The 26,637-nt window shown below is 45.6% G+C and overlaps 2 long non-coding RNA genes across 2 annotated transcripts; one reads left to right on the plus strand and one right to left on the minus strand.

Moving 5' to 3' along the window:
* Positions 1 to 13,006: 13,006 nt before the first annotated feature.
* On the minus strand, positions 13,007 to 14,044 carry LOC137859693 (uncharacterized). Its single transcript, XR_011098473.1, has 3 exons — positions 13,839 to 14,044; positions 13,562 to 13,750; positions 13,007 to 13,280 (listed from the first exon to the last, which is right to left on the minus strand). It is a non-coding gene; the product is annotated as an uncharacterized lncRNA (long non-coding RNA).
* A 61-nt stretch (positions 14,045 to 14,105) lies between these two features.
* LOC137859694 (uncharacterized) lies at positions 14,106 to 22,305 on the plus strand. The gene is made up of 4 exons (XR_011098474.1): positions 14,106 to 14,208; positions 14,767 to 19,856; positions 21,422 to 21,629; positions 21,970 to 22,305. It is a non-coding gene; the product is annotated as an uncharacterized lncRNA (long non-coding RNA).
* Positions 22,306 to 26,637: the final 4,332 nt, after the last annotated feature.

Genomic DNA, 26,637 nt, shown 5'->3' on the forward strand with positions numbered 1-26,637 from the left:
CACTTGCTTTCTACGTGTGCAGCTCCAGATACAGCACCCCTTGTTATGGGAGTCCTTCACAGGAAGCACTTGAGGTGTTCCTGCTCGGGGGTGGTACCTGGAGCACCCCAGGGGACTGCTTGCAAGGTTATACTGCCTGTGTGCACCTAGCTGTATGTCTAGGTCTATATCTCTATATCTATATTTTGTACTTTCTGTAAAAGTATATGCTAGATTTGGACCATCCAAGTCTCAAGCAGGCTTAATCCTACAAAACGTCTAATACTCTGACCCTGATCCTGCAGATCACACAGGCAAATGTAACGAGACTGTATGCATGGGTTGGTGCTGTCACATGATACGATGGTTTGGTGGGTTTTCAGCATTTCCGTCACTGCTAGGTGAATGAATTTTCTGCTTCCTGCTTCTGGTAGAATTTGCCTGCAGGGTTTGCGGAGGTGAAGTCCGCGTGATTAGAAGTCCAACCAGAATAAGCTAGATAAGTAGCATTCTTGCACACCTCTTTATCCTATAAGACAGCATCTGCGGAGGATTAGGTATGTAAGATAAGCATTAAGGCTTTAATAGCAAACAAACTGCTTTCTTTGCCTAATGGTACATCTCCTGTATCTCCATGATGCGGACAGTCTTCAGCCTGGTTCTCGTCAGCTCCCTTCTTATAATAAAAAGTAAGTCAATTCTTCTTTCCTTTTTAATTTATTTTTATTTCCTACTTTAGGAATGGCTCAGCCCCTTTGCTTCTCTGGGCTTTTCTTCCAGGTTTGTTAGTTTTCAGAGCGTTTTGTGTACGTGGTTAGCAGCACAGAATTTCACTTCTGCTGTGTAATGTGAATGTAAATAGGTGTGCAAACAAATGTAAATGCACATGTCCCTGCGGACAGGAAGCACCTTCTGCTCTGCAAGTTTTAGGTTTCGTATTTAAATGTGTTTCAAATTCATGCTTGCCTTTGGACATACTATCTAGTTTGAATCAAGGATAAACTTTGGGAATAAGGAGAATTAAGTTGTGGTTGTCATATTTAAACAAAAGCAAAATTAGTAAGGTAAGCTATTGTGCGTTCCAGCTGAATTGGTACTTCAGGAGATAATTAAATATGGGTCATAGTCAGATTTTAGGTGTTTACAGTGTAGTTTTTCATGGTGTTGTAGACCAAAGACCATGATGGAGGGGAGAAAACCATGATACTCCTGCTTGTTACAGCGGGCTCTTTAAAAATGTTACAAGAAGGCGTGGGTGCAATTGCAGACCAGATATTCTTGGATTACGCTAAGTGCAAATTTAACAATTAAATAACATAAGGCTAATTTAGTTTTATCTTCAAAGTCTTTATTTGGACCTCATTAAAAGAGAAAAATTGATAAGACTTGCAAAAATCTTTAGATTTTTAAAAACTTTTTGGCAATATTTGCATGTGGTTCAAACAAAACTAGACTGCATAGCTGATATTTCAAAACTTTTTTTTTGTAAACTCTAGATGCTACTCTTACACAAGGTCTTTTCTTCCTGATGGCAGGTGAAGCACTGCAGTGTTACACCTGCGTAGGTTCTAGCGATGAAGACTGCAACAGACAAGGAACGCAGCAATGTCCGGGGCACTCAGATGCGTGCGCGGTCATTAGAGGACAAGCAAGTAAGTAGTCACCACCAGTTCACTCGTCAAATTTTTAATAAATAACCTAATGGTGTTAGAAGAGTATAGCCAGCTAAAAAGGAGAATAAATAAATAAATAATTTATTTTTTCTCAAAATAAACCCAATTAATAAATCTTTGTTTTATTGGTTTAGCAGCAGTCTACTATAAAACCTTGCTGAGTATGATTTGTCAGTATGCCGTGATGCTGAGCCATGCCCCACTGTGTGTAATAGCTATAAAAGAGCGTTTTAAGTATTAACTAATTCTTTCTTAAATCTTACCTGTTAAGTTCAGTGACTTTCTTGGAAGTTAGGAAAGAAAAGAGCCCAATGAGGCACTGCACTTTGATGCTCTGAGATATTTAAGGTGCATCGGTTGACCCTAAGAAAAATTTACAATTATTTAGTTTATGTGGGAGCTTCTAGTGTGCTATCATGGTACTCATTTACTGGTAAAGAATGGTGAAACTGGTGTGGTTCCTCACTATGGGATGGCCAGATCCATGCTGGGGAGATGCAGACGGGCCAGTGCAGGTGAGCGTGCTGCTCTTTGGCTCCTTGTGGCTCTGTTGCAGGCGGCGTGATGAAGTCCTGCTCCTTCAGCTCCTTCTGCGAGCGGGCAAAGAGGGACGGATCCAGAGCACCCGGAGTGAGCGTCCAGTGCTGCTACTCCAACAACTGCAACGCAAAAAGCCTGGGCTCCAGAGTCAGCACCTCCTCGAGCTACTTCTCTCTCCTCCTCCTGTGCTTGTGCTGGCACCCCTTGCTGAAGCTGACATGAGGGGGAAGAACAAGGTCCTGAAGCAACAAGTCTGCCTTTTTAGAGAAGGGTGATTGTACTTTCTAAATCATGTTACTCCGTGTACTCTGTAGGAAAAAAGCAGTAGGCACAACTGACAGATGATAAGATAAAAATTGTCGCAACTGTTAATAATGCCCTGACCTATATGTAAGCAACATCACCCTCTTCTCATTTATCCCGAGGGGCTGACCATGATAATACATAACATTTTCCCACAATATAGGCAGTATGTACAAAGAGGAGGAGAAACCTTAGCTGCAAATAGCAGCCTTGTAGCAAGGTAAAGGATCAGTGTGTTCTGGATGCTGTTTGCTGTTGGCATACATTCAAAAACAAGCTGAAATTTTCAGGCACAGAGTGACTGAAAATTCTAGCTAGCTCGTTAGTTTTTCAGAGAAAATCTGCAAACCGACCAAAAACTGATAACCTGAAATAAGAATGGTTTAATATTAATACAAACCGATAAGAGAAGGCTATTTAAGAGACAACTGTTTGGAAACACATTATATTATGTATATTTCCTGGGATGAAAGAACTTTTCCAGCCTGCTCTGATACTTTGAGATCTTTCCACAACGCTGGAAGAAGTTAAAAAAAGGAGCTTGGAAGTTGCTTTGAAGTAAGCTCCCCTCCAAAGGGTTCTCTCTACTGCTACTTTTGAAAACAAGTGGTCAATCCCTGCATTGTGGGGATAACTTGAGTAATAACATTTTTGCTTATCCAAATTCCTCTTGCAGTTTCAACTGTGTTCTTCACTGTCCTAAATTTTGTTCTTTGCGAATAAGAGTATACAGCCCCTCCTTTCACTGACGTCATTAGAGGGTGAGTCAATGTATGGTGGTTTATATTAATTTCACGGAGTGAATAAAATTACTTGGGGATCTCTAGAGAGGTAAGGAACTAAATTAACATTTTTAATGGTCCCGTTCATTGCAGTCTTACCGAGTAAATGATCCAGAATGGGCCACATCACAGCACATCACTAGCTCGGAGGTAGGCGTTGCTTTGAAGTGGTGATGCTCAAATTAGGCAAGGAAAGAAGTGACATAACACAAGGTGATGTCAAGAAGCAGGGTGCTGGGTCTGTGATACTGGAAAGTGGTGCTGGCAAGGCAGGGGTGATTCACAACAGTGAAATGTAGGCAGATGATCGATCTTTGCAGATTTTAATGCCCAACTGTATTTATTGATCTGGTCTAATCTCCAGGACACATCAGCTTTAAATCCAGCTGGTGTCATTGCAGTAGAGGCAGTCTGTCAGTGAGGAATTATAGCTTTAGTTGCCCATTTGGAAAAAAGATTTGCTTATCAAGTTTATGGAACTCACAAAATACGTGTCAAAGTAGTTTTTTTAACTAGCTTTGTGTTGTGACTTTGTTTTTAAGTATAATTATTCGCAAAATCAATTCCAGGTAGTGTGTCACAGAGTCCTGCAAAATCTTCAAAAGTTTCCAAGAATTTTGTCAAGGTTGCAAACCAGAGAGCTTCTTCAAGTGAAATCGCTGAAACCTCTGAGCAGAGCAGAGCGTAACCCCAACCTGCCTTTTAGCTGTTGCCTGTCACGCTGGCCAAACTGTTCCCTTTCCTCTGGCTGGATCCTGTCACCACCTTCTGTAGGTTGTGGCTTCAGACTGGGACTGTTCTTTGGGGGTTTGTTGAAGGGGCTCTCAGCTGATGGGCTTCTGCTATATAATGAGTTGCTACACACAAGTCAGCTACAGCTGTTAAACAAAAAGATTGCAACAACGCAATATCTTGGCTGAGAATATTAATTTAGGCTCAAATATCTCATCTGTGTAAAAATCACTTGGTAAGTATTTTTCATTTCATTCTCGGCTTAAATCAGTTCCTTCAATCTGTTCTGCTACACTAACTATGTGTTGATTGTATCTTTATTTTCTGATTGTTCTGTAATGATAAATTTGTATTGGATGTGATCTCTGTATATGCTCCGTGCATTTTCCTGAATGAGGAATTAAAATATATGCAATGTCTGACAATGTCTCTGGATAAAAGAAACCTCAATTTTTAATTGCCAGTTTCATCCAGCTGCCTCTCTTCCAGCAGGAATTCCAGCTTTTTTTTTCAGTGGGATCTCTTTCTTAAATTTGTTAGCTAAAGCAGTGACCGTTGGTAGTTTTCTTACTGTGAAATTTCCATGATAAAATAAGAAGGCGAGGCTCTGTCCCCTTGACAAACACCATCTGTCACTGCTGACTGCAGCCAGGGCTCAGATCTTCAGGCAACTCGCAGCCACCCACTGCTCCCACTGGATTCTGCCATCCAGCACCGAGCGGGCTGTGCTTTTCTTTGTACAGTTCTGACATTTATCCTGCCTAATTATGAACCTGCCGTGTGCAAGCATGCATATATCTGTAAACGATGAGCTGTGCTCGTGGATTTATGGAAATAGCTGAGGTATTTTGCAGGGATTCTTGGCATAAACATTAACAGGAACACAAGCACAGGAACAACATGGAACAAAATAAATGGAATATTTTTAAAACTGAAAAAAAAAAGCACATTAAAAATGCAGAAAGTATTTTAACTTACCATGACTGCAAAGCTATCCCAAGCTATATGGAAAATAGAAAATAATCATCTTCAGTTTGGTTGCTCTGGAGTCTCAAACCCCACTTAATTGTTTCTGGCACAGCAGCAGACTCTTTCTGGCTTCCTTAATGTTGACAGCAGGGACAAAAGGAGCAGAAACTGAGAGTGGATTCTGCTGTGACAAAAGATGATGGGAATTCTACTTTGCCTATTGCGTCTATGTAGTGGTTATGTTGGGTAAGTATTGGGTTTGGGTTTAATCCTGGCCTCTCACCTTCAAGGAATGGTCTCCAAAGCAAGAGAATTATAATTTCTGCTTTATAAATGAATGAAATTCTGACTTCTATAATCAGCTTGTAGCACTTATAGGTAGCCCAAACTAATAATTTCCGTGGTTTCTTCATATCCTCTTGTTACTGATAGCACAGATGGTGATTCCTTAATACCCCATCTTCTCAAGCACTACAAGAGCCCCTGGGGACCCACCAGGAGGAGACACTGGAGGAAAGTGCCCCTGAAGCATGCAAATGCTTCAAACCCCATAGCCAAAAGCAGGGTCCAGATTGGTCTCCAGTTCTCTGCAAGGCTGTGGTATTTAATGAAACGGTATTGTTCTAAGATGTCTCTGAGTTTCTGGACTCTGCAGGTGTTCAGGGCAGAGCCCAGAGCTGTTGGATGTGACCGGTGACTGCCCTTGGGGCCTGTTCTGATTCTGAAATCAGAAGTCCTGGCTGTGACCCATGGGGCTTTGGTGTCCGCCCTGCGTATGCATACCCTCATGCTTGTGCAGGAGGTGTTGTTAATTGGTAAAATTATGACGTGCTTAGCATATTGACTCCCAACAGAGTGGGCAAAAATTATTAGAGTGTTATCCCAAGTAACAGAGTACAAACAGCATGGCTAGAAATCCATCTTGTCGGTGGCATAGGTACAAGTGAGTCTTGTTGGTATCTGAACACGATAAGGGGAAAGCCAAAGTGGAATTCAGTTCAGAGAGAAGTGAAGTCACACTCACGCACTTGTCAGCGTGGCTTGGTGGAAAGTAGGTCTTGTCAAAAACATCTCATTTGAAGTTACGGATTTTTGCTGATAAAGGTAAATGCACAGATTGTGCAAAACATTTCAGATAAAATTAGTCACGATGAGAGTTCAAGAGCTGGAAGAGTGAAAGACTGAAGGAAAAAAAAAAAAAGTCGTCAGCAGAAAATCATCCAAATGGTGCCTTGGATACAGGAGGCCTCCCATCGTCTTCCTGACGCACTCATGATGTTACCATGAGAGGTGTCACAAAAAGCACGGGCTGTCAGAGTATGAGCACGTCTGCGTCAAGATTTTCTGCGTGTTTCCATAGGGATGTGTTTCCCTGGCAGACAGACGCTTTTCTGGGACAAAACTCAGCGGAGGAGTGAGGATGGGAGGAGGAGCAGAGCATGGGGTAGCCAGCCAACCCTCCCCTCCCCTGCACTTCATGGTCCATGAGTTGCTGACACCACTCACCCCTTCTCACAACCAGGTATCTCCTCATTCAGCCCGGCAAGCAATACTTCAGCTCAGAATCTACTCTTTTAGCTGCTGGCTCAAAGGGCTTGTAAGTACAAGGTAATGCTTGAAAGCTGGAGGGGAATTTCTCGCTTTGTTTCTGAAGACTTCCTGCCCTTTCTGCCTCAGAAATGTTTTTTGTTTTTTGCTCTGTGCACTCAAGGGGAAGTGTTTGAACAACAGCAGAGACTTGGCCAGAAAAAAATTCTGGCTGGTGTTCAAATGCAGTTGCCAATTCCTAGCTCCAAACTCGAGGTGTCTGCAGCCCGGCCATGGGCAGCCCTTCAGGCAGAGCAGAGCCCAGCTTTGGGGGGCTGACTGCGGGTCCGTGAGGCCTGGTTTTGTTCCTGTGCCCTTCTGGTGACTGGAGGTGCTCCTTGCCTCCCCTTGGCAGCTTGCTCACAACCCCTTCTGCAGCTTTTGGAGGGCTCTCGGCAGATGAAAAGAAAATATCCAAGGTGTCAAGTGACAAGTGTCAAGTGAACTTGATGTCGAGTTCTCACAGGTATGTGCCACCAGGACAGATTTCCTAACGGCAGAACAATCTCTGGATTGCCTCTCTCCATTCAGTGAAGCAGAAGCCTGAACAAGTCCCAAAACAAGGTCTGTTCTGAGGGAAGCGACAAGGCCGTGGGCCTTGGGGCCTCTGTCCCCAAAGTCCCTTCTCTGGGGTGCCCGCCCCTGGGGATGCTGTATGCAGGCAGGTTGAGCATTTAGTGGCAGCTTCTGCCTTCATCTCTCCCCTCACTTTGTCCTTTTAATGGTTAAGCTTTACTTTGGGGAGCTTTGGGGACATTTTGTGCTGCAATATTAACAGCACTTGGGACTGTATTTACGCTCCCAGGCCAGCTACGACTCCTCATGTTGGATAAACATGCCTCGTCTCGTTAAATATTCAGCTTCAATCAATGTGACTGTGGAAGGAGAAAATGGGTTACCAGGACAAAGCGAAGACATGAGCAGGGCAGCGAAATGAGCCAAGAAAAGCCTCCACGGAGAGGCCATCCCAAGGCAGCAGGGCCTGCGTGGGCACCGGCACCGTGCCAGGCTGTGTTCCTGCAGCCCAGCATGGTCACAGCTGGTGGTGAGCAGGGTCCTGTGAATCTTGTGGTGTTTGTATTTCTATTTCACATAGAAATCCAGCTTTGTACCTGAATTGGGGTTGGTCAGCTCTCCCCAAGCTTTAGGACGGGGAAGGGTTTGTGCTGAAGTATTGCCCTCTGTGTTCAGAGAGCGTTGCGCTTAAAATGGCGGCGGTCGTGCAGCCAGGCTGGCCTTGGCGATTGCTGGTGATTTCCTTGTGGTTCAGGAAACACAAAATACTCAAATATGCAGTATTTTAGGAGCTGTGCTCACCAGTAGAACCCACCTCAGTGAGACTCTGGTGAGGATCAGGAGATAGGGGGAAAAAAACACAACACCTTTCATAAACTTTCATATTAATGATACTTAAGCTATTAAAAAGCTATCTTCTACCTGCTCCAAAATCAGGATCCCTTGTGGAAACTGAAGATAAGTCGCTCATAAATGATCAGGCAGTCCAGTGATCTAATCGGCCCTTTACTTTAACGTGGCTTACACAAAGCTTTTTATGCTTATCCAAACTTTGGCTCCACACGCTGCGAACCAGAGCTATTTGGGGCAAATCCTGGTGACCTCTCTTTCAGCTTGCGCTCATCAGAAGGATGAGCAGGAGATTACAAACCATGGGCTGGGTGTCCTGAGCCAGCAAATAAGGAGTACTCCCCATCCTGGGGACAACTCCTAAGGCACCAAAAGGCCCTCGCCATGCCCAGCCCCTGGTGCAGCTCTCCAGGAGGCAGCTGGCTGTGGGTGCTTTGGTTCCCTGCAGCACAGACAGAATCCCAGCTCTTAAAATATTTCTCCCTGTCTTTCTTTTCTTTTTTTTTTTTTTTTTAGATTTGCTCTAAATTTGCCCAGCAACTAGAGAAACATTTTCATTCATGCTACAACGAAAATAGCTTTCAGCCCTGCTGCCTCTGGCACGCTGAGGTAGTTCTCGGGAAGAGCTGTTTGTGCACAGTATTTTTTTACCATAAAAATGTAGTTCAAACGCGCTTACTTGAGCTAGAATTGCATTTCTCAGTGGAATCAGAAATGTTATAGTTAGCTTAAGGTAACCACTTCGATTAGCAGAGACTCCTGAGAGTCGTGCAATAGCACAATGTCATTTAATTGCTTTTAAAAATAGCACTATGTAACAGCTGTGTGTTAACCCCTGCCTGCCTCCAGAAAGGCCAAAGGGCCTCGCTCATGGCTGGGGGAGAGCCCTCAGGGAGCAGCACAGGGGACGTCGGTGCCAGCTCCCACTGATCAGTCCCAACGGCGAGGCTGGAGGTGCTTGCCCTTCATCCACCACTCAGCATCCATGAAACGTGCTCCACTGGAGCTATCCCCAGTGACAGCTCCTGTTCTGCCACCAAGCTGTCCCCCTAAGGTAGTGGAGGTGAAGCATTTTATATGTGCAATGGCACGGGAGAGCTGGGCTACGTCGGTAAAACCAGCACCTGAATGGAAGCAGGCTACAAAGCCCCATCCCAGGCAGGAAAAGCAAGGCCACGAAAATAATAATAATAATAAAAATAATAATAATAAGCAGAAGTAGAAGGCAAATCTGCATATTGTCAAACTCTCAGTCTGCAGTCACTATCTCGCTATAAAAAGGGGCTGATCTGATCTGCAGTGGAAAGGTGTCAGTGGAAACGCTCCTGGATGCTCTGAATCCAGCGGTCAGATTCAGATAGAGCTTGAGAGTTTCAGCTTCCCTTTTTGTCTGAATTTTTCTGTGAATGTACCTATTTTTGCATATCTTTTCTTTAGACTGAGTAAAACTTCTTTCCAGGCTGAAGAATTACTGGGTCACTGTACAACTCTCTCATCCAGGCAGGGTCCATCACAGCTGGGTGTGCATCCTGCTTCCCAGCACCACTCACCAGCATCACCGGGCTAACCCCAAGTGGGCAGTTGCAAAGCATTGAAGTTAACGTGGTTCTCGCAATTGAAATGCAGCCAGGAACAAATCTGGTCGCCATCACGCACGCGTGCCATTGAGACGTGGCTATCAGTAGGACGCACACGGGGCTGCTGCTTGAGCTGTGCTGGCACCCCGTATTGCTGCCTGCTCGGGGTGGTGAGCGTGATGACCGAGTGGCATGTTGAGCTGCAGCCCAGATTTTGCTGTGCTTCACTTTTCAGGGGATTATTCCCTGTGTCTCTTGGCAGGAGAGCCTCACTCAGAGCACTGCCAGTATTTTTCTTGAATTATCAGAGTGCAAAAACCTCTTGGCAAGCAGCAGCCAGATAAACTTGTTTTGCAGACAGAGATTATTAGTGTCCCTCTTCCATATATGTGTATAATTTGCTTTATTTGATTTGTTCAAATGTCTGGTTTGGAAACCTTGTTTTTGCACATCCAGAATAATGACAGAAACGATCGAGAGGAATTTTGAAAATTAAGAACCAAAACCACTGCAATTTCATCTGCAGCTCCATTCTGTGAGTATTTAAGTGTCCTTAAATCACACTTAATTTGCTCATTCACAGGTTGTTCCTTTGATGGAGCAAGATACCAAATGGCAGTAGAGAAGCGACTGATTAAGATCATCAGCAATCAGTCCTTTTAGGCTCATTAGGTTACTTCACAGCTGCCTGATATCCTCCAGACAGGAGGAGCATTAGAGGAGCTTTCACGCTGAAGCGAAGCAAAAAGAAATTAGTTTCAGGAGGAGTATGTCAGTAAGGGATTCTCTGATACCTCCAACAGGCTGAAAAGCAGAAATATGCCTGTTCCCTTTTCACCCCAATGAAAATTAAATCGATGAAGCAAGTTCTGATGGTGGGGAAATCAGGCAGATTTTTACAAGAGGTCAGGTGTTTGGTCCTGGGAATGTGGTGCTCTTTTTTGTGAGCTTATCCAAGCATTGAAGCGCTTTTCCCCTGAGTGTTCGGCAGCCCTGCAGCCCTACAGATACCTCTAGCCTGGCCTCCCCTGCCCCACAGAGGGTTCAGCCATCACCTGGCACTACAGCTTTGGCCTCTTCCCTCCCCTCTGCCCCTTTCTGGATGCCTCTCCTCCATCCATTTGTGTGCGAACCACCTTTTTCTTACAGTAACAGGGAACAGCACCCTGCCTCTTTGTGCATATAATGTTTTACAAATATTTTTCTCTGTGTCAAGGGTGTCAGTCCACAGTGAGGCACTGAGTTAGCTCAGCCACACCTGTAGGTGTCACTTTGCTGCTCACAAGGTTCAGGGCAGGTGCCCTGAGCTCAGCAGGAGGAATGCCTGAACCTGCCCTGCCAGAGCTGGGGTCTGATCCTGCAGCCCCACACTGCTGTCGGACACCTCCAAGCTCTTCTGCGTGCTTTAACCTGCACGTAACGTCACTGTGTGCATCTAATGTTACAGTTTGTGTTATGTTACTTGGCAAAAATCGAGCTTGAAATCTGTTAACTCTGGCATCCACCCAAATTTGAGATGCCGAGTAACCCACACGCCAATTGATGCCTGTCTCGGGTGTGACGTGTTTGGTTGCTGAATGTCTTTCCTGCGGAGTCTGCACTTTACAAGCATGAACAGTTTGATGAAATTAACTTGAAAATAAAATTATATTCATTAAACATCTGCGTACTGACAGCTTTTGTGGTTGAAAGGTGGCGGGGCTGGCAGGAGGCAGGGCATTGCCACGCATCCCACTGTGATGGGTGTATGCAAGGTGCTGGGTGCTGCCTGCTCCCGCCAGCAGATGGTACCCGGGATTTACAAATGGCCTTGCAGGGCCTCGTGCTCTCTGCTGTTTGTTTCATCAGAAAATAAAGAGGAACCCCCGCGGTCTGACCATCAAACAGCTCATCTGCCAGACTCGCCCAGGGAAGCTGCCCCGAGGTTTGGTGCATTTTGTGCTCCCTGTCCTTTTGGTGAGACATGATGGTCCCCAGCAGTAACGTGTCCTGCTAAATACATAGTGGGTAGGTCATTTTGAGTGTGTTCTGCAAAAGTGATCACCCGCTGGGCTCAGCTCAGCCCTGCGATGACGGCAGCCGTGGTGGAGAGTGAGGTGAGCCAGGGACCCAGCCCCGCTGCACACTGCGATCCACACAAAGAAGAGACACAAAGAAGAGGGCTGAGCCCCCAGCCTCCACACAGGCCCCGTTCCCCACAGGGGCTCTGTTTCTGCACAGAAATCCTTGCCTGCCTTTGTAGCTGTCCATATTTCTTGGGGGAAGATGCTCCAGGCTGTAGCCCCTGCCCCAGGTTGGAGCAGCGGGCGTTTCCCTGGGGCTGTGATCCCCTGGGGCAACGAGGGAGCACTGGTGTGGTGCTACCCAACATCCAGCAGCCCTTCCCATGGGGTGAGTATGGGTTTGGGGAGAACCCTGACACTGCACTGGCCATAACACCTTAACTACAAAGGTCCTGACACCCTCTTTCTGCTCAGGTGTGTGACTGAGCCCATCTCAGTCTCCTGCAGCCTCCCTGTGCCTCTGGTGTCACTGAGAGCTCGCCTGTTCCCGAGGGTCACGGGCACGTCCCTGCAGGGACAACAACAAAGAAAGGTCAGGGTCGGCCCTACAAACATGACCACAGTGACCCAGAGCAGGGGGGAGGCTGCTGGGAGAGGGCTCGGCACCGAACACCAAGAAGCCCTTTAGGCCCAGATACGTAAGTAGCCTGTTTTCAAAAGATAGCTAACTCTTTCCCCACGGATTTATAAACACTCCTCCGTGTCTGGAAACAGTGTTGTAACGTAGCTGACCGCGTCCACCGGTGGAGTGGAGCGTTTTAAAACAAACAAACAGAAGTGAGGATGGCCGGGACAACACGAAGCCAAGCTTTCTGCCAGCTTCTTGGTGCTGCCTTTGAAGTTGAGCAGCCCGCGGACCCGCAGGAAGGGGCACGACACCAACAGCCCTGCCCCTCGGCCTCTGTCTCCTCGGCTCTTCCACCTCCAGCTGGAGTGCAGCTTTTTGGTTTTAAGCCTAGCTGCTCTCTAACAAAATCCCGTCTGGTTAATTCTGCTCTAATAAGAAGGAAAAGGGGATTTGGTGACAGTTAGAAATAATTAGTGCCGTAAGCCGCTCATCATAAACATCGACTCATGAGAAATGTGGTGAAGGGCATTTTCCCTCTAGGGTCTTGCTTTTAAAATCTAATCTGAAAGTCAGTGAAATGAGATATTCTTGACAGATAAACACAGGGGTGATGCCAGCCAGAGCACCGGTAAACAACAGCCATCCCTTATCTGTGCAAGATTGTCATTGTTAAACAAAATGTTAATTAACTTGAAAGAATAGGATATAAAACAGCATCAGAAATGTAACGCAGCCTTGTCACTGATCTCTCAGTGATACCTGAATGAAGGCTGGTGCCAAAGGACCCGAGGGAACGGTGTGGAGCTGGGACAGGGGAGGGCCAGGCTGGGGGTCAGGGAAAGGGTCTGCACCCAGAGGGGGTCGGGCACTAGGACAGGCTGCACAGGGCAGTGATCACAGCACCGAGCCTAAGGGACTTCAAGGAGTGTTTGGACAACACCCTCAGTATAGGGTCTGATTTTTGGGTGGGCCTGTGTGGAGTCAGGAATAGGATTCAATGATCCTTGTGGGTCCCTTCCAACTTGGATATTCAGTGCTAACATGAAGTTAGCTCCTTTACTCGTTCACGTTCACCAGCTGCTGGGTTTCTTTGTTTTAATGAAGAGCATGGGTCTCCTGTGGTCCTGTGCTCCCCAAGGTCACTGTAACCACAGGCAGAGTGCAAACATTTGATTTATATGAACCCAATGTCTGTTTTGTTATCTACATTGGGCTGTGCACCACCCAACCCTTCCCAGACAGTTTGCAAACTAGAGGTTGACATTTCTTTCAGGCTCATAAGGCCTTCGGTCCCAGTTACACTCATTCCTTTTTCCTTTTCCCAGATCCAACGTAGCTCACACTGCTGTTGCCTTTCCCACTGGAAAATCAGAACTTTCCCCTCCAGCTAACCCAGCAGCCACCGTCAAACAGCCACGCTCACCGGGCTCCTCGGCACATGCGCTCACTTTTGGCACGGTCTCCTCAGCACGTACGTGTGCTCTGGCCAGGCCTCGGCTTCTTGCGGTTAGCTGGTGCAGAAAATCTGCTTGCTCGGGCTGAGGTGAGCTCCCTGGTGTCTGCCTCTGAGCTCAGTGGTGGGCACAGCACCCTTGGAGCTTGTTCTGCGTCTCTGGTGTTGAAGGAAAATGCCATTTAATAAGCTTGGAAGGCCAATATGTCTCCAGCAGATAATAACCCACAGCGGTGAGATAACGCACTGTGTTCAGCAGCCCATGAGGCCACTTGGTGCAGCAGGCTCCAGGCTGCCCTACACATTGATTCCCCAAATTCCCATGCAGAAGAGATGCTGACCAGAGCCGAGGCTGGCACCAGTCTTATGCCTCCCAAAATTTTTGTTGAAGTCTAGCCCACGACCCCCCTAATGCATCAACCCCTCCCAATGTACCACAGCTGGAAACAGTGGCCCTCAGCTGCTCTCTCCCTGACCTAGTAGTAGGGCATAAATAATTTAAGCCAAGCCATGATTAACAAATCTGATCTTCCTGGGGGTTATTTGTGCTGAGTGACTCCCACTCACCGGGTGCAGCTCTCTGGTGGGACTTCCAGTAGTGCCATGTAGCTGCCCAGGTAAGGCCAGTGCTGTTGTATGGGCGAGGAAGGGTGTTTGAGTGGGAAGACATTAAATTCATCAGCTTATCTTGAAAGACCAGTGTTAATTTTGTAATGCATTTTCCTACATTGGCAGGAATTAACTCTTAAATAAGAATCTTCTCCAATGTGCACATCTTGATTTTGTCTTTTAAGCATTCATTGGGAATCAGAGCTGTTTTATTTATTATAGCAGCTATAGTATAGAAGTCCATAATTCACCTGCTGCAACATCCTTAAGAAGGAAAGGTGCTTACCCTGAGGTCCTAAATTCTGTTCTCCTGGAATCTGAATCACTTTTTAAGTGAATTCACTTTCAGTGCTGCACAATTGTCTAGTTTTGTGTTCCTGGCCACCTGGTATTGACTCTGGAACAGAAGGCAAGATGTGTTAATTACTTATAAATAATTATGTAAATGCACGTAGCAATGCTTGTTGAAATTAATCATCCATTAGCACTTCTGGAAAAAAAAAAAAAAGAAATGGAAATCAGATGAGATATTGCTGCGTTGAAATGCTGTTTTATTTCACAATCAGTTTCCATGAAATATCTTGCTGCGTATCGATTTACCCTGCTGAATAAATCTGCCCGAGGGGGAGACGCTTTCAAGAAGGGACGTGCAATATTTATAACATCTGCGGGACCATCGAGAGAGCTCGAAGCAGCGGGTGGAGGAGGCTAAACTGCTCTTATCTGCATTCGTGAACAAGGAAAGAGTAATGCCAAAGAGAGACTTGTGTGAAGCTGCTAACGCAGCACCGGGCATTAAAAATAAAATTATATTAAAAATAAATTAAAAATAAAATTATATTAAAATAAAAAACAGGAGAGAGGGTGCCTGCTGACCCTGGCTTGCAGTGTGGGGAATCAGAGGCCTCGTGCACACCAAGGTCAACCTCTGGGCATTCACTGAAGAGAAGCCATCTGTTCCCAGGGCCTTGCAAGACAGCGTGAAATCCTCTCTTGATTCTGGTTTTGGTTTCCTTCCTGTCCTCTCGCGGGCACTGCCCTGTGCCGGCAGCTCCCACAGAGCCAGGGGAGGGCACGTGGAGGCAGGGGAGCTGGAGGATGGCTGAGGACCACATGAGCAATGCAGAAACGGCTGAGGACCTTCGCTGACCTTCTGCCCTTTACTTGACTGCCTGTTCCTTTAAAACAAATTTACTGATGGGGTTTCTTTTAATTTTTTTTTTTCTACCGCCATCCCCATGAGGCGTTCTTTCCTATGAGTCATGCACACCATAAAGAAATTACTGTTTGGCTCAAAGTTACGCTCCCATGCCTGGAATCAACATTTTTTCAGTGAGAGATAGGAAATGAGCTGAATTTGTGGGTGATTCATTATTTACTATTTTGACCTGAAAAGTGCTTTTGCCACTAGCTTTAAAAGAAGAGAAAATCATACAACAAGATTCCTGAAACACAAAACCAAAGCTATACGTGACTGAAGACACTGAGCATGTTCTTTAAGACCTTATTTACGCCATGTACAGAAATGATCCCTTTTATCTTTTGAGGCTGACTGTACATTTCATCAGGATTATTAATGCTACTTGTGTCATTTCAGAATTATATCTTTCTTATATAAAATACCCTTCAAGAGCTCATTTCCTCATATGGCTAAGAAATATGGTGTTTCTTATGCATTTATATTCTTTTATTTGAGCACAATATGACAGAATGAGTCATTTTTTAACCCCCTGCATAGCCTGGAAGTAAATATCATACATGTACCTATGGAGCAGTCCTGCGCACTGAGGCCCATTTAAGCACAGAAATGCAGATTTGGAATAAAGTGGAATTCCAGAGGATAAAAGAGCAAATCGGAGCAAAACCCAGCAACCCAAATCTGATGCAACAGTCAGCGGCAGAGCCCCAGAAGTGACTTCCATCAGCGACAGCTGAAAGGAATTGTGGAAAAAAAATGCAAAAAGGTTGAGAACTGAAGGAACACAGAGGCCTTCTTGCTAGTGGGATTTTTAAGAGTACTTTAGTATTAATTCCAGGTGGATTATAAAAGCTGTGAGTTGCCAGGAGGCTCCAGCAGTGCTGTTTGCCCGAGCTCCAGCCCAACAGGCAGGTCCTGAAGGCAGCCCAGCCCGCTGGGGACAGGGCTGTGACCAGAGCTGGTAATGAGGAATAAAACGATGGCACTCAGGAAAGGACTGTGCATCCCGATCAAGTGGCACCTCCCAGAAATGATGTTCAGTTTATTCACCTGAGGGCCTACCACCCTACTCGGGCACCCCTTGCTCCCCAGCTCACGCAGCCAGATCACCATGCTCCAGATGCAGCACTCAAGGTGCTACCAGACAAACCTTAAACACAGATGACCGAAGAAGACACATTTCTGCTCACAGCCCCTTCACGTCACCAGATCCCTCCTGGGAGCAGTCAGAGAAACCCAGCCACACACAGGCTGCACGGAAACAGGGTTCCTTGCACCTTTCCAACTCTGCTGCTGATTTTTCCTTGGCCTGGTGACTCTTCCCAGGCCGACATCCTGCCCGCTCTGCTGCACCTTTTTTGTTTGAAGTGCCCTGCCTGGTTAGCATAGCCAGCATTATACCAGTTCCATCAAATGTCAACACAGGTTTTAACTTCTGCTTCGTGTCAGGCCTGCTGAAGGTTTGCTCAATGCCAAAGCTTGCCCATTTTTCTTCAGCTCCGTCAGGTGGGATTTGAAATGTATTCCCTCACCCTACAGGCTTGCAGGGTGAGACAAAGCAGCTTTGAGGGCTCGGCCCCTCCACCTCCATCGCAACCAGTGCTGATATCTGAAAATGTGAGGGCCTTGCCCCACACGTGACTGCATGTGGGTCACAGACCTGTCTGGCGTGGGGCCTACCACGGACCTGCGAACCAACACTGACCATATAAACGCCAGGAACCAGCCCTTCGCCTAAAGGAGTGAAAATAAAATCAGGACCAAGCCGTGAAAGCCTTGCTTGAACCCTTTAAAAGTCACTTTCTAAAATTAGATTTAGACATTTAGGTCATTATAGAGCAGATGCTGCCACCAAATTTGTTTGGACGTAACTCACTGCAGCGCTTCTGCCAATGGAAACAAATTAGAAAATGCTGGATAGCTCACCAAATCCTCCTGATTTATTCCTTTAGAACTGAAGCAGTTGAAGAAAGTTCTTAAGTCGTGCATCTCCATCCTTGGCAGGTATTTACAAGAAAAGGCAATGATTTTAATTTTTACTGCAGGAAATTGAATGCATCTGGGACCAAGGAGTCTCTTTTGTGGTGGCCACTACTTCAGGTGGGAGGGGAGGAGGAGGAGAAAGGGATGAGGAAATGAAGTTCCCAGAAAAAGGACAGAATATATTTATTTAAATATACAAACTAAAATATTGTTCAGAATGCTTTCTCTTGGTTAAAGTGACCATCGTAGCACCATTCCCAGTTCAGTTCCCCCAGGACAGCTTCTGGTTTTGAAGGTGGGTTTTTAAAGTGCAGCTGGCATTTCTATCCACATTTTAAGTAGTCCTGTGTGGAGCCAGGAGTTGGACTCAGTGATCCCTGTGGGCCCCTTTGAACTCAGGTTATTTGATGATATAATGATGATTTTCTGATTTCATGTGGCAATATTTCCTTTCTATGCTTCATGCGAACAGATGGAGGAAAGTAGAGGCCATCGATGACCTCTCTTCCCATAAAAGCCACCCAAGACATGCACAATGTTGCCAACTCTTGCAATTATTTTTTTTTGCAAATCCCATGATTTGTAGTTAGGAAGAAGAATGGTTTTAGCTGGAAGCAGCTAAATCAGCATTCACCACCCCAAAAATATCTTGAGTCACAGAAAGCCAGAGTTAAACAAGCAGAGCCCCTAAAAGCTAATTTCCAAACATTAGTGAGATTTCAAGACATCCCATGATTTTTGGAGGCTGATTAATGAGCCTGAGCAGCGGTGTGTACAGCTAGCACACAAGCAACATCTAACATTTTCCTGTTTTCGCTTGGCTGCAACTACTTTAAACAATTACTTCAGCAGGGTTTAACTTCCAGCAGTGTATCTGCACTGCTGCTTGTGGCGAGGAGACCAGCGGCCTCTTGACCATCATTGGACACACAAGGGATGATTATTTAATGAAGATGTTAATTACCAGACATGTCGAGGCTTGCGTAGCTGCAGAGAAACCCCGAGACTTCCCTCCCACTCCTCACCCGGGGCAGCGGTCAGGGGAAATGAGCTCTGTTCCCCATCCAAAGGGGTTGTCCTTGGCCAGCCAGTTTCACAATCCGCTCGGGCTGTTGGGGTTCTTTCGCTAATTCACAGCAGACCCATTTTTAGCCTTTTTAACCTTGGATGAGCGATTTCGGAAAGATGGGGCAGATATTACAAGATGAGGCGCTCCCCCAAAAGCTGTGGTAGGCCTGCAGTGACTGCAGCTTTTTGCAAGCTGTTTTACAGGAAATGAAATCTCAATGGCATTTCTGTCTCATTTCTGAACCAGCCGACCACGTTCCTCTTCCTTTTCAGAGCATGAACAATGTGTAGCACAGTACATACATTACTACCCTGAACTCTGTTTTTGTTCATTGTTAAGGCCGTTGAAAATACAGTATTTTCACACAGCTTCCTCTGCACAGCCAGCAGTTGACTACCAGCAAATGCCCTGTGAGTACAGGATGCACGCAGTACAGGGAAGAACGCTATTAGTCTTGCAAAGTCAGGTCCGCAGAAACAATGAAATGACAGGATCGAAACTTCCTAGGCAAGGTTAATCTAGGACCCTTTTGTGTAAAGCTCGTAATAAAGTCTTAAGCTAAATAATTAAAGATCTGTTTATGTCATTGAATGCCTGAGTGGCAAAGCATTCAAATATGAGGTCTCTGCATGTTCTGTTCACTCCTTGCATCTTACAATATGCTGCTTAAACTCTCCTTTGAATCATAATTAATGTCACCATCAGGTTTACTGTGGCTCTCCTCTCAGTCTTGCCCCGTGAACATCACCGGTGTTTATTACTGATGCACTTTCAGACCATTTTAAGGTGTGAAGATTGAACTCCCCCGCATTCTTCCCTTGGGGAACAAGGACATAAACCTCAGAGGTGTCCACCCTCTGTGCCAGTTGCTGCCTAGAGCCCAAGATTTTTGCAGAGGGCGTAGAGATAAGGTAGAGTTTCATTTACTTGACATACAGCTTTAGGTGGCTCCCATTACAGGAGTTATTGACAGTTCTGGAGATCTGAATCAGAGGTCTCCAGAAAATAAATCATGAATTACTTTGGGAATTGAGTTAAACTCAAACTATTTAGGGTATGCAGACTCTTCTCCTAAACCTGCTTCATGTCCGGAACAGGTCCTCAGCCTGTGTGGTGAAACAGACAGGTGTCACTCAGTGCCACCATGAAACTGCTGGTTCTTGGTGCTGATTTACACGAGGTTAATTTACCCCTGAGAACATGCCCTTTTGGGGTATTACTTAATTTAATTTCATGTTTGAATGTGTTGGTGTATGAGGGAAGCCGTGGAACCTCCCTGTGGAAGAGGATCTGGGGCTTCCCCAGCCACGTCGGTGCTGCTGCAACACTTGAAAAGGCCACAGTGTGAAATTCATTTGCTGGACACTTGTTAGTCTGGGTTCTCAAGACAGCTCAGCCCTCATAAGGTAAATAATTCGTGCCTTGGAATTCACGTCTGCTTAGGAGGCTGCATTTCAGGGCCTTTCTTATTTGTTTTTCTTACGCTGGCATTTTCCAGCATGCCTGCATCTTCAGGTGTGGCACGTTATTTGTGTTAGGCCTGAGCTGGGATTCAACAAAAGCCAGCCAAGCCAGAGACACAGCACCTCAAAGAGAAAAGGTGCTACGGAACATGAATGCTTATTTACCCTGGGAAGAAGCAGTTCAAACAACATATTTTCTTCCAGAGCTACCACGAACTTGCTGTTTAACTCCTTTCTCACCAAAAGCTGCCAAATTCCCAGGCAATAGCAGGGCTCAGACAAATCACCGCTTCCTCCTCAGAAAATGGAAGTAGCATACAATTGTACTTTTTTCTTTTTTTGGTGGGAAGAACAATTTCTAGGTTTCTTTACCACTTTCTGAGCTGATGACATGGGCCCAGGCATCTAAGACCTGGCACTGCCTGGGGGAGGAGAGCAAAGGCCTTGCAGCTCCCAGCAACTTGCAAGGATCCCTTTACAAACCCATACCCATGCCTCAGCAGGGCCAGACCCATGGGTGCACAGCTGCTCGGAGAAGCAAGTGACTCACATTTCTCTTTTCATTTCCTTTCGAAGCTGCTGCAGTGGCAGCGCTCAGCCGAGCGGTGCGTGCATGTTCTTTGCAATCGGGCCGTTTAGGTGGCTTGAAAACGCATCAACAAAGGGCAGCATATGGAAAATTCTGATTGAAAACATATGGGATGTTACCTCACACGAGAGACCTCTTCTCTTTTGCGGATGTTGATTTGCTCCACTCACAGCTATTTGGGGAAACAGCAGGGAAAATAAATTTCCTTTTTTTGCTGAGCGCCACCTAAGCCCTGTGGATCAGGGAGCTCAGCATTACCATGACCTCCACCGCTGGCAGCAAATGACTGCATTTTGCCAGCTGCGAGGCTTCTCTATCTTGAATCGCTTATTTCCTATCAATAATTACTCAACAAAAGTTATTAGTTATGTATTACACAAGTCCTTGACACCACCTTCCCATTACTGTGAAAACCAGCCCTGAATCAGCTTTCACAGCCCTCAGACAGATTTGGGTGTCACCAGATGAAAAATGGGACTATTACAGTAAAACATTTTCTTATTTTTTTTTCCTTCCTAGAGCTAATTGTTTTAATCATTTACCACTTCACGTCCTGCTAGTAACCAGCTGCTTCTGCTTGCCGTGCCTGTGATTGTGTTTCTTTGCTAATGCCAAGGAGAGAAAGAGAAGTGGAAATGGTGCTAAATCCCAGTCTGTCCATCGCATGCAGCCCCATGGGCCTGCGAGAGGCTGTATGGGTCTATAAGTCAGGCAGGGCCCCGCGTTCCTACACCAGCAAAAACTCAAAGTGAGCTTCAGACTCGGGAAAGTGCCAACAATTACAGAAGGTGAAATTGCTGGCGTTACAGCTTTCTTTTAATTTACATCCCAGGTTGCCACAATTTCTAAGTATGAACAGCAAAACCCTAAAAGAAATGAAGAAAATTTAATAAGTGCATTTTGTGTGATTGAATTTTAGGTGATTTTTCTGACCATAAATGAGAAAAAACTACCAACCTGACAAGACCAGGATGCCTAACATCGTGCGTGCCTGTGCAGACACTACTCCTTCCAGCACAGCCAAAAGAGGCAGCCTGCGCTGGACTTACAAGCACACGAAGCTTTTTATTTCAAGAAGTCCAACTCTGGTTTGATACAGTCAGGAATTTGGATGCTGGTCTGGAAAGGTAAGCAGGCGGTGAAGCCTGCCCTGCAGAGGTGCTGGGGCTGAGCAGGGCTGGCGGGGGGAACCTGGCCCCAAGTCACTGTCCTTCACCAGGAGCACCACTCCCAGCCGCATGCCTGCAGTCCCTCTGCCAGTGTGTTTGGCATTGCCTTTCCTTCATTTTACTTGCAGGGGATCAAAAACCAATCTCGCAGCATTTGTTCTGACATCGCCATTAAGCCTCATGTCAATAATGGCATTATTTTTTACATCTGAAACTGGCTGCAAGTCGTTGTTCGTTTAATTCTCTTGCTTAAAAAAATGTTTTTTCTCTTCCCTTCTTTTTCGTCCTCCAATTTCAGTGGACTGAAGTGAGCAGCAGATATTACTCAGTCTTGGTTTTGGCAATACATTGGTGACCTGGTGAGTCCTCATCTTGGCAATACCCCCACCATGAAGAAGCAGCAATTCGCAGTTAGGTATGAGAAGAAGCTCTTGGTTGTGGTCTTCAGCTTCCCCAAATCCCTGCATCCAGAAGAGATACTTGCTCTCACTTTCAGACAGTCCTTAAATGTACTTTTTGCTCTTTTATGCTCCTTTCAGATTTTATGTGCTTTGATGACAGTACAAATAATTTCTGGCCTTGAAACTAAAGGCTTGAGAAGGACAGAGACAGGCGGAATGAATAAAGTTTTAAAAAATTTCCAGACCATTTGTCAGATCGCTTTTTTCTTCAGCAGGAGGCTGGCAGAAGTGACCTGTGCTGGGAAATGCTTAGTGCATCAGCAGGGCCTTGGTGTTTGTAGGCTAATTTTTGTTTTGAGTATAACTTTTGACTCATGGAAAAATAATCTAAGTGTTTTGGGCTGGTCCCGGCCTTGATCTTCCTTGAATTCATGACTGTCTGTTTCAAAATAAGTGTGGAGAAGCTTTTATGATAATGTTTTTATCCTCTTGCTCTTTCCCTTGCCTGCTCCTTGAGAGGCAGAAGTCACCTCGAATGCATTCCTGGGAGCTGTTTACTAGGCGGAGGTTGGGCTTTGCCAGGCAGAAGAAATTCAAGGACCAACTCCACCAGGCTCCTGCTGCCTCCTCGACCCACAAAGCAAAGTCTTGTGCTAAAATTCGATGCTGAGACCCGAAATGCAACCAGGCAGTTTTATCTAGAGGGCTCTAACAGTAGGTAAACAGCAAGCATCCCCCTGAAAGGCAGTAGGCTGGGAGGCACACACACCAAACAGAATCTAAACAGCTAAATTTAGTCCGGATAGGAAATTAGCTTGAGGTTAAGTAAAGTTTTCTGCTACTTTGTTTTGTTTTTAGATTACCCAAGAGATGTTCCTTCCTGGAAAGGGAAATAGGACAGAGATACATAGCTGTTTTTCAATCCCTTCGTTTACATGGCATCATTTCAAGTACGTTTTATCGTGTGTTTGTGATTTAAACCTTACCAGCTCATATTTTCAGAAGCAAGGGTTTGGCATGCCGGTAACAGGTCTGCGTGCAGCACGGCTCCATGTTGGTATCTGCCTCCTTTGCAGGGGTTTTCTTCTAAACACTTCCCCACATGTGCACAGTGTGAAAGTCTATTAAAAATTTCTCTTCTCACCTAGTAGTTAGAATCAGTATTCATCACAAAACGACATTTCAGAATCGGTGGAAAATGACGAGCTCTGCTATGTAACGTGTAAGCCAGGGCTCCTCAGATTCTGCAGCTTCAGCCAAAGCCAAGTCAACTCTAAGCCACGGAGTTTCTGCATTCATATTTTGTCATCCATCCCAAAATTTTGCTTTGGCATCCTTTTGCTCTAGAGAGATGCTACTGAACCTAAATCCTGGAGCTAAGCAGTCACAAAAGGTTGTGTGTTTGCCTGCAACAAATCGAATCTAAAATTTCTGATCTTTTTCATTAAAGATACCTATTTAGGTACTGTGGCTCTGTGTATACATTTTTTTTTTCTCCTTGGTTTGTTTTATTTTGCAATAGCGAGGGTAGAAGTGCAGGAAAGCATACTGCTACAGGTTTATTTACTGAGCCAGGACATAAATCTAGTTGCTTGAGCAAACCCAAACTGTTTAAACAGTTGTTTGAGCAAACACGAAGCATGAGGTACACCAGAAAGGATCCTAAACAAGCTCTGAAAGTTGGGGGCTTAGGTTGTTTTTTTTTTTTTTTTTTTTTCCTTTTTAACAGGGCTCTGCCATCACTTCTTGTAACTGCTGGGGAGGCTATGGGAGAGGAAGAGGGCCCTCGGCACTCGTGTAATGAGGTTTTTGTTCACTTTGCTACCTGGGCTGTCTGAGCAGGCATCACAGGGAGAAACCATAGGCTCCCATGGGCGCATCTGCTCACCCCTTCCCCTGCCTCTGGCCCTTTGCTGGATGCACGAGTGGGTGGGAGCCAAGGGCTGCTCAGACACTGCTGGAGGGGAAGTTTGGGGCCTGTGAAGGAAGCTTTTACTGCCCTGTTGTATCCATGAAATAGCTTTCATGGCACAGCTGGGGATATTAGGTACCCTGCTATTTTATTTAGGTACCTAAATGATGTAGGTGGAGACAGAAAGAAATAAATGTTTAGCATAGTGGATTGACTACACTTACCCTTCTATGCATTTTATAATTTTCTTTTGCATGTTCTGGTTTAGCTGCTCTTGATGCCCCATCTCCTTGGATCACCACATTCCTCCACGCCACTGCAAAACACAGTTATAAAACGATACCCTTCTGAAGCATTTTCTGCAGCACTGGCTGTGCTGTTTGGACAGGTGCGTGTGGCAGAGGAACAGAAGCGATGTTTAGAAGTTTCAGGATTTACCACGTCGACCAGGGGGTGCCAACATGTTACATGTGTAATGCGCGTATTTCTGGAAAACTATGAATCACATACTTTTTTTTCCCGTCAAAATTACAGATGTTTTCTAGGATGTTAAATCTGTAACCCCTTCCAAAAAGGAAAACAAATTAAGTATGACTAGCTGGGCTGGTAGGGAGGCTATTTTTAAGATTGGGAAGTACAGCGGATCGCATCCCATATGGCTGCCTACCTGTGATGGGCAAGGGCAGAGGCAAGTGCCATATGAATAAGAGGCATGGGACCAGTTCATTCTGGTGGTGACTGAAAGGTGATTTTACAAAATATATGGGCTTCTTTACTACACAACACAGCTAATGCACCTTGCTGTTGATTTTCCCCCATGTGCATTGAATTAAGCCTGCAGCGGATGAAGAGTCTGCAGCAAACCAGGTGAGAACTGGCTTGGTCCAGCTCCAGATTGGCAAGGACCTTCCAGCAAACACTCATCATCCCCCTGAGCCTGAAGGAGCTAAAAGCAAACAAGAAGAACCTTGTACAGCGAGGAACAAACTCATACACACTTGAGAAAGCCTTCACGGCTTTTGCAGTTGCAAGGAAATTTTGCTCGCTCGTGTCTTTGTGAGTACTTGGTGCCAGTGCTTTTCTTTCTGAACTGTGTTTAGGAGCCAAAACACCACAAAAAATAATTTCCATTTATGAAGTCTTCTTTCAGGTAAAAGCAGTTAAACTCAAAGCTTCAGCAAACCACTTCTACAGCAAGGTAAGAATTCCCATAGCAAAAACAGTGCGTTTGTCTGTGAAATTACCTTCATTTGGAGGAGTAATTTGATGTTGAGAAGAAAGGCAAACAATTACAGCAATCTCATCCTGCAGTGCAAGTATATTCATGCTTTTTTCTGCCTTCTGATGGCAAAGACAATATTTACATACGCATACAAATCGTATCACATGTTTAACCAGCGCTAGAACTGCAGCTATTAAAACCACAGCGATATTTTGTTGATATTTTGAACACTTGATTATCAGAAGAAAAAAAAAATAACACAAGATATTCATAAAACAGCTGGATCTCTGCAATTGTTAAGTGTCACGATCCCTTTCTAAGGAAGCCCTTTATCATCCAGCAGGGCATTATGGCACGGGCCCATCCCAGTACTCAATGCATTTTCTATTTCTTTTTTTCCCAAGGAGCAGGTAAGGCTCTGGGAACATGAAGAGCAGCATTAAAAGTCCCTCTACCTCCAGCAGAAAGTTGCACGTTGAGATGCCAGCCGAGAAAGGTTATCATCGTGCACATGTTGTTGCCATTTAATTATTCCCTTTCCTGTAAAGAGCCTGGCTTTAATTAAATGGCAAAACAAAGTGCGAACTTTTCTCCAAGCCATTTTGAAGTGCTCACTTCCTCTTCTGTGTTCTGCGGTTTATTAGATTTGAATGAGTAATGGGGTGGTTTCATTTGTTTAGTAAAATTAAAGTGGTCAGCAACAATTTCCTGCCTGAGCAAACCGTGGGCTGATTAATAATATTGGTGGCGGTGGTGAGCATGGCTTTTCTGCCCAGCCTCCCGGTGGGGCTTTCCAGCAAAGGGCAGCTGAGACAAACCGCGTGCCCACAGGGCCTTCTGACCAGAGTCCCAGCATGGAGGAGGCACATTTTGAACCCAAACCACATAAGTAATTTACCCCTGCAAGGCTCGGGCTGGATGAGGTACGAGCACTGGAAACAGTGACGAGGTGTGGAGCTTGCACCTCTTGCTCGGGATGGTGGAGGAAGCGCAGGCCGGACCTCTGCTAAACTGTTCCCCAGGGCTCCCAAATCCTTTCGTTTTGCACAGAAACACTCCTAGTTAACCACACTCTCTAGAACATCCCATTAATTTGAAACAGTGGCAAAAAATTGTGGGGAAATCAAGTGTATTCTCAGGTGCCTTGGCACGGGATTCAGTGTTTTGACTCCTGTCATGGAGAACTTCATCGGCCACATGGCTTACGCAGCGCCTGCAGGCCACTTGCCCCTCTAGCACAACAGTAGGCCATTTTGGGGCACAAAATTAGGGGCACCACCACCAGAGAATGTGCTTCACATCTCTGAGACCTCTAATCCAAGCAATAGGAAATCCATTCCTTCAGCCAGGGCTTCCTGAGGCCTTTGCCACGCACAGAGTACCAGTGGTCTTCACCCAGTGCTTCTACTGGGTTGACCGTGTGCCAGTCTC

Source organism: Anas acuta, chromosome 7 (genome assembly GCF_963932015.1).
Source record: "Anas acuta chromosome 7, bAnaAcu1.1, whole genome shotgun sequence".
Lineage (NCBI taxonomy): Eukaryota > Metazoa > Chordata > Aves > Anseriformes > Anatidae > Anas > Anas acuta.